Raw genomic sequence first — 14,236 nt, 5'->3', positions numbered from 1 at the left:
TGTACATTAAATATATACAGCTTTTTGTATGTCAGTCATACCTCAATAAAAGTTTTAAATAATTTAAAAATAGATACCTCTCTAAAACTTGTATTGAAATTAATTGTTGGGGGTTAAATAATTACAATATTTAAATATTTTCTTGCAAATATTTTTTCTTACAAATTGGAGAATTCGTCCTTTATTCATCTATACTAGTTTATTTGTTATTTTTTTTAAAATCAATGTTCCAAATTGTCTAGACTGGAGGTCCATAGTAAGACATTAGAATAAACTTTAATTCATATTTAGTTACTACAAGCAGATTGGAATATAAAAGAGAGTCCATTTTGTAATAACGAATTCAGTCTTTTTATTGGATGCTAATACTCTCAACTCTGAGAGAATTCAGAACATCCTACCTCAAAATATGCCTCTTTGCATGTTGCCTATTTAGAGTTACAGGTGCTTGAAAACAATAAATACAAGAAACGCCTTCCTTTTTTTCTCCCAATCTTCTTACCCTCCTTTTTCTTGAAAGCAAGATATGAAATTTCCATGTGAAACATGTCCTGTATTACCAGAAAGAATCATTCTCATCATGAAGGACATTGAGACCTAAAAAATTCCATAGAGACAGACCTTGTTAAACTAATTCAGTCATCTTTCTCTAGCCTCCCCACATAGTTTTGTTACTTTTCCACAACTGCCTTTCTTTGTTCAACTTTATATAAAAGTGAGCAAGTTTTGCCATTTCTTTGGGCTATCATTCCATATGAAGGCTCCCTTGTCATGTAAAATTTGTATTAAACAAAGTTTGTTTTTCTACTCTTAATCTGCCTTATGTCAATTTAATTCTTAGCCCCCCCACCTCCACCAAGAAAAGCCCTAAAAAGGTAAAGGTAAAAGTTTTCCTCCTCTACAACTCCAATCCAAGACTATTTCTAACTTAGGTCAAAGAAAATGTATAGATGTTTATGTTATACAAACAGAATAATCATAATTAAAATGAAGGTAATTAAAACCAACTGTACATATCAAGTACCTGAAAGCAAACAAACAGGTATTAAGCAAGCCATTTTTACGGATTGTAATTGACATTTACTAGAGGGAAATACTACTGACATGAACATAAAATCATTGATAAATTTAAAGTATGCTGGTAAGTTCCTTAAAAGAGCATAAACGATAAGTAATTTTTTAAAGGCTACATAAAATCTTTGTTACCAGATTCTTACCTGTTTCACAGAAAAATATAGAGAAGCTGATCTCATGAGATCGTAAATGGAGCAGGACCTCTTAGAGCCGTGACGTCGTAACCTGCGGTCTGACTATCCCTGAGCGCTCAGAAACTCTGTGCTGGTCCCTCTTACCTCTGCCCTCTCCACTCCCATGGCTCTGTTAAACCACAGAATTTCATGTTTCATAATTTTATTTTATATTTCCATTGATAAAACATTCTGTACTGTATTCTGTTATGTTACTAATAGTGGACAGACTTTCAAACTGGTATAAAGACTACAAAAAGCCATTTAGTTGATGAATGTACTCCCAGATGCAATATATTTTAAATTCATCATTTTTTTAGAAGCCCAAGGTCCTCTAAAATAATCTTTGATGCCACATATTCTATAAATACTTCATATTTCAATATATATGGGAAAAATTCTTGATAGGAAAATAATCATGATGCTTATGATGATGATTGAAGACATGGTTAGGATAATGTTGATGATATTCAGAAAAGTTCTACTCTGTAGAACGGGAAGCGCAGGCAGACCGGCATATGTGTCAGAATAAAGGCAACATCTTAGGAAAATCTGAACTCTGAGCAGATGTGTCATTTCAGGCTGCCAAGTGGGGAGAAGGTGAACATAAATAAGGTACAATGCAGAAACAGGATCCAATCAAGTTCCTGAAGCACTAGCATTGCAACCATTTAACTTTCCATAGTTTTATCTCAGAGATTGGTGGGAAAAATAGATTGGTTTCTGTCCCTTGTAACCAAAGAGAAGCATATATAGAACCAAAAGTCCGTAAAGTAAAAGTTTATATTCATCTTCCATTTAGACAGGAAATTCCAGTGAAACCAATATATGATAGTCATGTGAGAGAAAGAGAGAAATAAAAATAACAATTCTTATTTACCACATGTTTACTACCTGCTGGACTACAGCACTGAGCTAAATACTTTAAATATTAACTGTGAATCTTGAGAAAAATGCTTTGAAGTAGGTAATATCATCATCATCATCCCATTTTTAGCACGACAAACCCAAGGCACAAGTAAATCAATAACTTTCCCAAGATCACACTGCTGGTGAGTAAAACAGCCAGAAAATGACAAAGGAAGCCACTGGACTTTAGATTTCATGCTTAGTGGCCAGACTATACTGCCGGTGTTTAGTGACATTTATACAAAAAAATGTCCTCTCAAGTTTTCCCCATTATTAGCTTCAGGAAAAAGAATAATGCATTTTCTGCAGTCATTCTCTGTCGTTTTAATTTGTTTCGAAAGTACTTAGGATTCCCTTCAAAGACTTTGTGTTAAGTAAGCTCTCTAATCTTTAAATTTAATTATTTTTCATAGATAGCTAGTATCTAATACTAATTAGAGTTTATAATTATAGAACAGCTCAGCTCTTTTGAGTAAAGTCAATATATATAATCTCTATTTGAAAACTGTCTCAATACTTAAAAGTAATATTAAAAATAATATGACAATTTTGACATAGAAGAGAGGACATAAAAAGTATGTACAGTTGGTAACTGGATTCAGTGTGGCTGAAGAGTGAATCTCATGTATCTCTTATTCCTGGAAGGGCCTGGGGAAGACATCAAATTTGCAAGTGTCAGTGTTCTGTTACCCAAACACTTAATTATAACAATTCAGTGATACAGTTGCACCCATAAGCTCTCCACTTGGAGTTATTAAATTTCTGGATTCAACTAATTCATCAAGCAGATATTCCTTGAACACATGTTGAGTTGAAAAACCACTTGCTATTTATAAAGGAAAAGAAAAAGGAAGCAAGACAAGGCCTTAAAGAGATTGTAGATTGCAAGAGAAAACAAGCAATATTTAATGAATGATTAAGTGGGCATAAGGAAAGTTTCAGTAGAATGGTGCAATGTTTTCCTGAAGATAATTCACATGCTGAGTGTAAAGTGTCATAGATTCCATAGTCAACATTTCACAGGTTTCTAATATTTTTAATCCTCATTTTCATGGTGACAGATTACCAGATTCTTAAAATTTCAAAGACATTTTTGTAAGATGTCAGGGAGTTCAAAGAAAAATGAGAGGATCTGATGCATACTAATACAATTTTATTTTTTTTAAGCACTGAATATATTCACCATAAATATGCATTGCACGTCAGGTACCACAGCAAGTAGACCCTAAAAAAAGGTTAGTGCAAAAACTTTTAATTAATGAATATTCTAAGAATTCACACTTGTGGTTACTAACTTTTTAAACATAGTGAATATGTATTGATTTTTAAGGGGAAACATTCGTGTATAATATGAACTGAAAGTTGTTATGCTTGTCACTACAGTCATTACTTAATAAAACTGCATAATTTTCCAATGGGTTTTCATTGAATTCCCTTCTTGCCAAAGTTCTGTGTTAAAGAATTGAATCACTCATCTCACTTTGTAAGGAAAAATTCTAAGATGTCCTAAATTAAGTTACTTAAGGGACAGAGAATGAGGGAGAGAGACAGGGAAGGTCATCACTTGATAGTCATGGGCCACTGCTAACCAGAAACTCCACATTCCTGGATGAAGTCATTTCAATAATCATCCAGGTCCCCAGAAACATCATACCCCCCTTGCCCATGACCAGTGTCTGACCATTGTCAGAGTCAATTCACAAGTCTTCTCTATGGACTGACCACCTATCCCCAAACTTTCCTCATTTTGTGTTATCCCACCTTCTTTATCCATACCTAATGTGAATTTAAAGAACTTTCTTTCCTTGAGAACCATTATAAATGTCTCTTGTTTCTTGAGCCTGGTGGACAAAGCTGTTTCTGTTAACTGGCCTTGCTGCTGGTGCAGCAGAAACTTCTGCCCAGGACTCAGTCATTTTTCTAGCTAGCATCTATAGAGGCTCAATTAACCCTTTTATTTCAGAGATCGGTCAGTCTCTAGAGTTCTTGATCAGTCACACTCCACAGTTGCTGGGAGGAGCACCTCTGGGGAGGCGCTGCTGTGCCCCTGTGAAGCCAGGGGCTGGGAGGGTTCTGCCTTCCTGAGAGGGAGAGCCAGTCTGGTGTGGTGTGGCTCCCTCACCCAAAATATGTGGAATCTGAGGGTTTGATGCCATGATGCCATTAATGTTTCCAAATGCTTATTTGCAATAAACTTTTCTAAACTTGCCTAATTAAAATTTAAAACTTCCCCTTTAAGTTTCCATCTAAAAGGAATTTAAAATATTATCAAGATTTTTGAAACTAGGCTCTATAAAACTTGTTTAGAATATCATGGTTATGAAGTATACCAATTTCATTAGAAACTGGTAAAATTTTAACTGCAACTGACTTTAAATTATCTTAGAATTCAAAAATTCATGAAATTGCCATGACCACGATCATATTATCCAAGCATCCTTTCATTCCAAGGGAAAATGATGTTCAGATTGTAACAGCAGGCACATTCATTGTCTGGTCCACACTTGGCAGAATTGTTAACTAGGAAAAGCAGAGAAAATGTCTATCAGAAGCCAAATATCATTTTCTTCCTCACTTGACACAACAGCTGAATCATTTATTTAGAGAACACACTATTGCTTTATGACATCATATCCTCTATCAGCAGCTGGTGTCCCTTAATTTCTCAGAGTGAAATGGGAGGACAGTTATTAGTAACACCTTACCAATTATTCCAGAAGAAAGTTAGGAGCAGAGAAGGGTCATTATCTATGTCCTTGTAAACCCAAAATTGGTCTTTTAATGAACTTTGTTTCATCTTTGAAATCATCATGATGCATGTATATGCATCTTTTATAAAATGAGTAATTGTTTAAAAACTAAACTAATACTGTAGTGATGGTAATCTTTACCATTTCCATAACTCAGCAAATTATTTTGACTTAGTTGATATAACAAACCTGTTAGAGTAATCCTTTTTCTAGACTGACTTGTTCCTGCATGGTGATAACTTTTTGTCTTATAAATAATGCTTTCTTATTATAATATTGATTCTAATCATATGGTAACCTTAGAAATTCAGTCTCATCTAATACCACATTTGTTATTACTCTCTTCCTGTTAACTTTCATTTCAATGAATACCGTTCCTTTCCTTTGACCTCAATATGTGTGTTTTTAAAAGTTTATATGAAATTTCTCTGTAAAAGTGTGAGGACAAAAAGGAGGAAAAGTCTCTGGCTCCAGAAGTTCAAGGCCAACTGGCTGCGCCATATTAATATTGCTGTTCTTCTGTTAAAGTGTTCTCCTTGGTTGAAATCTTATCTTCCTTCTTCCTGCTGATTATGTAGGCTGCAAAGAGTGGTACATGTGAGGACTCCCCTTTCAGGGTTTCCTGACTCCATTTTAAATGAGGGTTCCTTAATTTCCACATTTCCCCCTTTAGATCAAGAACTTTGCTCAGAAGCTTTGCTGATCAAGAGTCAGATTTTCCAAAATTTTGGTTTTGTTCCTCTGAGCCAAGAAGGACCTTTCCTATTTGTTATGTCTTACATTGGAGGAAACATGCATAATGGTTGTAAACCAGTGAGGCCATATTAGAGTAAAAGGAAGGGTAGGAGGGAGAACTGTCAGGCACTTGCCATCCAAAATCTGTATCTTATCAAGGTCATCAGCGCTGGAGGTTATCTTGAAATGCCTAGCTAGCATTATCCTATTTGATGCACCAATTCTGCAGAGATTTAAAAGCAAACATACAAAAGCAGAATTAAAAGTAATATGACAAATCCAGTTTGTGGTTCTAAACCAAGAGCCCAAACTTGAAAGTAACCAACTAAATAAATAAAAGACCGGGGTCATTTGGTGAAATTTGTTGTACCCAGTGTACTTGCTCCCTGATTTTGTGTAATTGAGTATCTACTTCTCTGGTGGATTTGTCCATATAGGACAAGTGAATGTTTCTGGATTGCTATTGCTTGGCCGTGGATCTGGCCAGTTCTCCTCGTGTTAAGGAGAGATTCCTGATCACGCATTTATTGGCACTTAGTCCCATCCAAACAAGGGAGGAAAGCTCTGCCTATGAAGGCAAACCAGGACTCAAATTTGCCCCTGGAAGTTCCCTTTTAAGATGTTCGTGGAGGTTTCATGGGACAGACCAATGGGAGACCTCTGATTTTTTGTGGATATTAACAGGGATAGTTAAATGTTCCAAATTGACCTCCAAGTTTCCAGCTATCTAAGCATTCATATGCCCGTGGGAAACGCTGTTCAGTGTGAACAACAATAAAACTAGATGGAGCACAGAGGACTCCAGCTAAGGTCTGGTCACTGACAGATGCCTTCATTGGAGTTTCCTGATTAGCCCTTTCAAGCTGTGGGTCAGAGGAATTGGAATGGCATTCTAGGAGAGGCCATCTTTTCCTAAAGGGCTGTTTGTTTGTCTTCTCCTAAAGCCTTGCAAAGAAGTATAAACTATTTGTATTTCTCTTGAGTAGTAGAGGGGAACAGATACTGCACTCAGATAAGGAACAGAATGTGAGGAAGTAAAGACTGTATGACTGGCAGAGTTGGAGGGATTTAACTGAGATAGTATGGATATGACTGGGGAAAGATTAAAACCAGGTATGGGTGCACTTGGTCATGACATCTTTTTTTTTATTTTGTTATCATTAATATACAATTACATGAAGAACATTATGTATACTAGGTTCTCCCCTACCCCAAGAACCCCCCACAAACCCCATTACAGTCACTGTCCTTGAACTTAGTAAGATGTTGTAGAATCACTACTTGACTTCTCTGTGTTGCAAAGCCCTCCCCTTTCCCCCACCCCCCACATTATACATACTAATCATAATAGCACCTTTCTTCTTCCCTGCCCTTATCCCTCCCTACCCTCCCATTCTCCCCAGTCTCTTTCCCTTTGGTAACTGTTAGTACATTCTTGGGTTCTGTGATTCTGGTGCTGTTTTGTTCCTTCAGTTTTTCCTTTGTTCTTATACTCCACAGATGAGTGAAATCATTTGGTATTTGTCTTTCTCCGCTTGGCTTATTTCACTGAGCATAATACCCTCTAGCTCCATCCATGTTGTTGCAAATGGTAGGATTTGATTTCTTCTTATGGTTGAATAATATTCCATTGTGTATATGTACCACATCTTCTTTATCCATTCATCTACAGATGGACACTTAGGTTGCTTCCATTTCTTGGCTATTGTAAACAGTGCTGCAATAAACATAGGGATACATCTGTCTTTTTCAAATTGGAGTGCTGCATCCTTAGGGTAAATTCCTAGAAGTGGAATTCCTGGGTCAAATGGTAAGTTTATTTTGAGGATTTTGAGGAACCTCCATATTGCTTTCCACAATGGTTGAACTAATTTACATTCCCACCAGCAGTGTAGGAGGGTTCCCCTTTCTTCACACCCTCGCCAACATTTGTTGTTGTTTGTCTTTTGGATGGTAGCCATCCTTACTGGTGTGAGGTGATATCTCATAGTGGTTTTAATTTGCATTTCTCTGATAACTAGTGATGTGGAGCATCTTTTCATGTGTCTCTAGGCCATCTGAATTTCTTCTTTAGAGAACTGTCTTTTCAGCTCCTCTGCCCATTTTTTAATTGGATTATTTGCTTTTCGTTTGTTGAGGTGCGTGAGCTCTTTATATATTTTGGATATCAAGCCTTTATCGGATCTGTCATTTACGAATATATTCCCCCATACTGTAGGGTACCTTTTTGTTCTATTGATGGTGTCCTTTGCTGTACAGAAGCTTTTCAGCTTGATATAGTCCTACTTGTTCATTTTTGCTTTTGTTTTCCTTGCCCGGGGGGATATATTCATGAAGAAGTCACTCATGTTTATGTGCATGAGATTTTTGCCTATTTTTTTTTCTAAGAGTTTTATGGTTTCATGACTTAACATTGGGGTCATGATCCATTTTGAATTTACTTTTGTGTAAGGGGTAAGACACTGATCCAGTTTCATTCTCCTACATGTAGCTGTCCAGTTTTGCCAGCACCATCTGTTGAAGAGACTGTCATTTTGCCATTGTATGTCCATGGCTCATTTATCAAATATTAATTGACCATATATGTTTGGGTTAATGTCTGGAGTCTCTAATCTGTTCCACTGGTCTGCGGCTCTGTTCTTGTGCCAGTACCAAATTGTTTTGATTACTATGGCTTTGTAGTAGAGCTTGAAGTTGGGGAGTGAGGTCCCCCTACTTTATTCTTCTTTCTCAGGATTGCTTTGGCTATTCGGGGTCTTTGGTGTTTCCATATGAATTTTTGAACAATTTGTTCCTGTTCATTGAAGAATGTTGTTGGTAATTTGATAGGGATTGCATCAAATCTGTATATTGCTTTGGGCAGGATGGCCATTTTGACAATATTACTTCTTCCTAGCCAAGATCATGGGATGAGATTCCATTTGTTAGTGTCCTCTTTAATTTCTCTTAAGAGTGTCTTATAGTTTTCAGCATATAGGTCTTTCACTTCTTTGGTTAGGTTTATTCCTAGGTATTTTATTCTTTTTGATGCAATTGTGAATGGAATTGTTTTCCTGATTTCTCTTTCTATTAGCTCATTGTTAGTGTATAGTAAAGCCACAGATTTTTGTGTGCTAATTTTTTATCCTGCAACTTTACTGTTTTCTGATATCAGTTCTAGTAGTTTTGGAGTGGAGGCTTTAGCGTTTTTTATGTACAATATCATGTCATCTGCAAATAGTGACAGTTTAACTTCTTCTTTACCAATCTGGATTCCTTATATTTCTTTGTTTTGTGTAATTGCTGTGGCTAGGACCTCCAGTACTATATTGAATAACAGTGGGGAGAGTGGGCATCCCTGTCTTGTTCCCGATTGCAGAGGAAAAGCTTTCAGCTCCTCACTGTTCAGTGTGATGTTGGCTGTTGGTTTTTCATAGATGGCCTTTATTATGTTGAGGTTCTTGCCCTCGGTACCCATTTTATTGAGAATTTTTATCATGAATGGAATTTGGATTTTGTCAAATGCTTTTTCAGCATCTATGGAGATGATCATGTGGTTTTTCTCTTTCTTTTTGTTGATGTGGTGGATGATGTTGATGGATTTCGAATGTTGTGCCATCCTTGCATCCTTGGGATGAATCCCACTTGGTCATGGTGTGTGATCCTTTTGATGTATTTTTGAATTCGGTTTGCTAGTATTTTGTTGAGTACTTTTGCATCTATTTTCATCAGGGATATTTGTCTGTAGTTTTTTTTTTTTTTGGTGGGGTCTTTGCATGGTTTTGGTATTAGGGTGATGTTGTGTTCATAGAATGAGTTTGGGAGTTTTCCTTCCTCTTCTATTTTTTGGAAAACTTTAAGGAGAATGGGTATTATGTCTTCTCTGTATGTCTGGTAAAATTGCGAGGTAAATCCATCTGGCCCGGGGGCTTTGTTCTTTGGTAGTTTTTTGATAACTGCTTCAATTTCGTTGCTGGTTATTGGTCTGTTTAGATTTTCTGTTTCTTTCTGTGTCAGTCTTGGAAGATTGTATTTTTCTAGGAAGTTGTCCATTTCTCCTAGGTTTCCCAGCTTGTTAGCATATAGGTTTTCATAGTACTCTCTAATAATTCTTTTTATTTCTGTAGGGTCCGTCGTGATTTTTCCTTTCTCGTATCTGATTCTGTTGATGTGTGTTGATTCTCTTTCCCTCTTAATAAGTCTGGCTAGAGGCTAATCTATTTTGTTTATTTTCTCAAAGAACCAGCTCTTGGTTTCATTGATTTTTGCTGTTGTTTTATTCTTCTCAATTTTATTTATTTCTTCTCTGATCTTTATTATGTCCCTCCTTCTGCTGACCTTAGGCCTCATTTGTTCTTCTTTTTACAATTCTGATAATTGTGACATTAGCCATTCATTTGGGATTGTTCTTCCTTCTTTAAATATGCCTGGATTGCTATATACTTTCCCCTTAAGACTGCTTTTGCTGTATCCCATAGTAGTTGGGGCTTCATGTTGTTGTTGTCATTTATTTCCACATATTGCTGAATCTCCATTTTAATTTGGTTGTTGATCCATTGACTATTTAGAAGCGTGTTTTTAAGTCTCTATGTGTTTGTGAGCCTTTTTGCTTTATTGGTACAATTTATTTCTAGTTTTATACCTTTCTGGTCTGAAAAGTTGGTTGGTAGGATTTCAATCTTTTGGAGTTTACTGAGGCTCTTTTTGTGGACTAGTATGTGGTCTATTCTGGAGAATGTTCCATGTGCACTTGAGAAGAATGTGTATCCTGTTGCTTTTGGGTGTAGAGTTCTATAGATGTCTATTAGGTCCATCTGTTCTAGTGTGTTGTTCAGTGCCTCTGTGTCCTTACTTATTTTCTGTCTGGTGGATCTGTCCTTTGGAGTGAATGGTGTGTTGAAGTGTCCTAAAATGAATGCATTGCTGTCTATTTCCTCCTTTAGTTCTGTTAGTATTTGTTTCACATATGCTGGTGCTCCTGTGTTGGGTGCATATATATTTACAATGGTTATATCCTATTGTTGGTCTGAGTCCTTTATCATTATGTAATGTCCTTCTTTATCTCTTGTTACTTTCTTTGTTTTGAAGTCTGTTTTGTCTGATACTAGTACTGCAACACCTTTTTTCTCCCTATTGTTTGCATGAAATATCTGTTTCCATCCCTTGACTTTTAGTCTGTGCATGTCTTTGGGTTTGAGGTGAGTCTCTTGTAAGCAGCATATAAATGGGTCTTGTTTTCTTATCCATTCAGTGACTCTATGTCTTTTGATTGGTGCATTCAGTCCATTTATATTTAAGGTGATTATCGATAGGTATGTACTTATTGCCATTTCAGGCTTTAGATTCGTGATTACCAAAGGTTCCAGGTTATTTTCCTAACTGTCTAAGAGTCTAACTTAACTCACTTAGGATGCTGTTACAAACACAATCTAAAGGTTCTTTTCTATTTTTCCTCCTTTTTCTTCCTCCTTCATTCTTTATATATTAAGTATCAAATTCTGTACTTTTTGTCTATCCCTTGATTGACTTTGTGGACAGTCAATTTAATTTTACATTTGCCTCACAATCAGCTGCTCCACCTTCCCTACCATGATTTTACTACCTCTGGTGACAGCTATCCAACCCTAGGAACACTTCCATCCATAGCAGTCCCTCCAAAATAGATGCAGAGAGTGTTTGTGGGAGGTAAACTCTCTCAGCTTTTGCTTATCTGGAAATTGTTTAGTCCCTCCTTCAAATTTAAATGATAATCTTGCTGGATAAAGTAATCTTGGTCTCAGGCCCTTCTGCTTCATGGCATTTAATACATCATGCCACTCCCTTCTCATCTGTAAGGTTTCTGCTGAGAAGTCTGATGTTAGCCTGATTGGGCTTTCCTTTGTATGTGATCTTATTTCTGCCTCTGGCTGCTTTTAACAGTCTGTCCTTATCCTGGATCTTTCACATTTTAATTACTATGTGTCTTGCTGTTGTCTTTCTTGGGTCCCTTGTGTTGGGTGATCTGTGTATCTCCACGGCCTGGCAGACTATGTCCTTCCCCAGATTGGGGAAGTTTTCAGCAACTACCTTCTCAAAGACACTTTCTATCCCTTTCTCTCTCTCTTCTTCTTCTGGTATCCCTATAATGAAAATATTGTTCCGCTTGGATTGATCACACAGTTCTCTCAATATTCTTTCACTTTTAGAGATCCTTTTTTCTCTCTGTGCCTCAGCTTCTTTGTATTCCTCTTCTCTAGTTTCTATTTCATTTATTGTCTCCTCTACCATATCCAACCTGCTTTTAATACCCTCCATCGTGTTCTTTAACGATTGTATCTCTGACCTGAATTCATCCCTGAGTTCTTGGATGTCTTTCCGTACCTGCATTAGGATGTTGATGATTTTTATTTTGAACTCCCTTTCAGGAAGAGTCACAAGGTCCATATCATTTAAATCTTTCTCGGGAGTTGTATTAACAATCTTACTCTGGACAAGGTTCCTTTGGCATTTCATGTTTGTATATGGTGCCCTCCAGTGTCCAGAAGCTCTTCTGGAGCTGCTGAGCCCCTGAAGCAATGTTGGGGGTCTAAGGGGAGCGGTACTGGTGTCTGGGGGTAGGTAAGAGCTGTTCCCCGCCTCCTGGCTGCTGTTCCTGTCTCCACTGCCTGAGCCAGTGGGCCAGTCACACAGGTATAAGTTTGTCCCAGAGCAGCCGGATATGGATCCCTGCTTTCCACAAGCAGCCGGAATCCCAGTCTCCCCTGGAACTCTTCCTGTATGAACTTTCCAACACAGTAGTCATGCGAGTCTCATGAAAGCACCATGAAATGTAGGTTTGTGCTCCCAGAGCAGATCTCCGGAGCTAGGTATTCAGCAGTCCCAAGCCTTCCACTCCCTCCCTGCTCCATTTGTCTTCCTCCCGCTGGTGAGCTGGGGTGGGGGAGGGGCTCGGGTGCCCCAGAGCCACAGCTCTGGTATGCTACCCCGTTCGCTGAGGTCTGTTCTTTTCTCCAGGTGTGTGCAGTCTGATGCCATCCTCTTTCCTGTTGCTCTTTAGGGATTGGTTGCGCCAATTAAATTTTCTAATTGTATCCTGTTTTAGGAGGAAGCCTCTGTCTCTCCTCTCACGTCACCATCTTTAATCCCTGGTCATGATATCTTAACCTGGTAGGAACATCTATAAGCTTGCAGGTGTAATCACCAGTGGCATTTGGGACTAGAGAGATAATGTTTGCGTGTAAGTCCAAGGGGTCTTCAGCTTCGTGGAAAGATTGAAGTCTCTGTTGATAATACAACAAACAGAAAATTTCCCCCTTTTGCAAGGGTTTGGGACATTTGCATAAGGGTACTGTCTTCCCAAGAAAGAGAGGATAAAGTAAGAGAATAAGCAAGGGAAAGAAGCTATACAGGCCCGGTCTGGTCATCCTGGGAAAGCTGTTCCCTTCGGCTGCCATCTGCTTCAATTCCTGGAAATCCTTATTTTCAGGACACCAGTTGGTATGCAGTTCCCAACAGGGTTTGGAGCTTTCATGAAGGGTGACGACACATGACTCCAAGAGTCTGTTCCTTGGATTTGACAGCCCAAGTGTTGGTTAATGGTACCTGATAGGTGCCATTCCAGCAGGATGGAAGAGTCTTTCTGGAGATGTCCTTTCAGTAGATATAATTTCCAGGTTGGAAAATGTGATGTTTGAGGTCTTCATCTCCTAGGAGTAGTATACAGTAAAAATGTGCTGCTCTACTAAAGCATGGTTATTTCGATAGAAGGAATAAGGCCTTTACAATGGTGAAATATGTTCCCTCTTACCAGTTGTGGCCCCAAAGAGGCAGGAGCCAAATGCTTTTGGTGTCATGTGATTATTTCAAATGTGAGAGTTTATGAGTTCCAAAAGGGACAGGCCTGAGTTTTGGTATTTGGCCAGGGTATTTGGAGAGTCTCCGCAAATTTTGCCAACTAAGTCTTAATGACATCGGTGGTGTGTTTGACTAGTCCTGAGGATCAAGGATGGTAAACACAGTGAAAGTGTTGTGAAACAGATTATTCAAGTCATCTAACCCATGAGATGAGTTCTCTGATCACTAGGAGGTTTCATGGGGGTTTCCTGGCTAGGGATGTTTTCCAATAGAAATTTATCCATGGAAGAGGCAGCAGCCTGCCTACATGGAAAAGCTTCAGACCAGGGAGAAAACATGAAATCGATGACTAAAATATATTGTATCCATGAGATAAGGGAAGCTGAAATAAAATACATTTGCCAAACTCAAATAATTCACTGGACAATTTAAAGTGTCCAGTGGCAGTGCAGACAGGTTTCCCAGAATTGTATTTTAGGCAAGTGGGCCAGCAAAGTAAGCATGTTTTGTGGCCTTACTAATATTTCCCCACCAATACTGATTTACAAAGGTTATCATTTTATCAGCATACCAGTGATTAAAGGTATGGACAGTGGTCAAAAACAGGAATGTTAGAGTCTTTGGCAGACTGGATTATGACTTGGCCCAAACCAATGTTATCTTTTTATCAAACCAACAGTTATTAGACTTACAATTTGGATTTTCCTCTCCTGTGGACACTTGTTGGGCATCTCTATAGCCACATTTTCTAGATCCTCAGTGTAAATGTAGGCAGTTTTGCCC

General features: G+C 38.0%; 1 long non-coding RNA gene across 1 annotated transcript in view; it reads left to right on the top strand.

Annotated features, from left to right (window-relative positions):
- LOC140849794 (uncharacterized) overlaps positions 1-14,236 on the top strand; it is a 166,354-nt gene that overhangs the window by 61,555 nt on the left and 90,563 nt on the right. The gene's annotated exons all lie outside the window — the stretch shown is intronic.

This window comes from Manis javanica, chromosome 5 (assembly GCF_040802235.1).
Source record: "Manis javanica isolate MJ-LG chromosome 5, MJ_LKY, whole genome shotgun sequence".
Taxonomy (NCBI): domain Eukaryota; kingdom Metazoa; phylum Chordata; class Mammalia; order Pholidota; family Manidae; genus Manis; species Manis javanica.
Note: the sequence above shows the minus strand (reverse complement) of the source record. Positions and strands in the feature narration are given on the sequence as shown.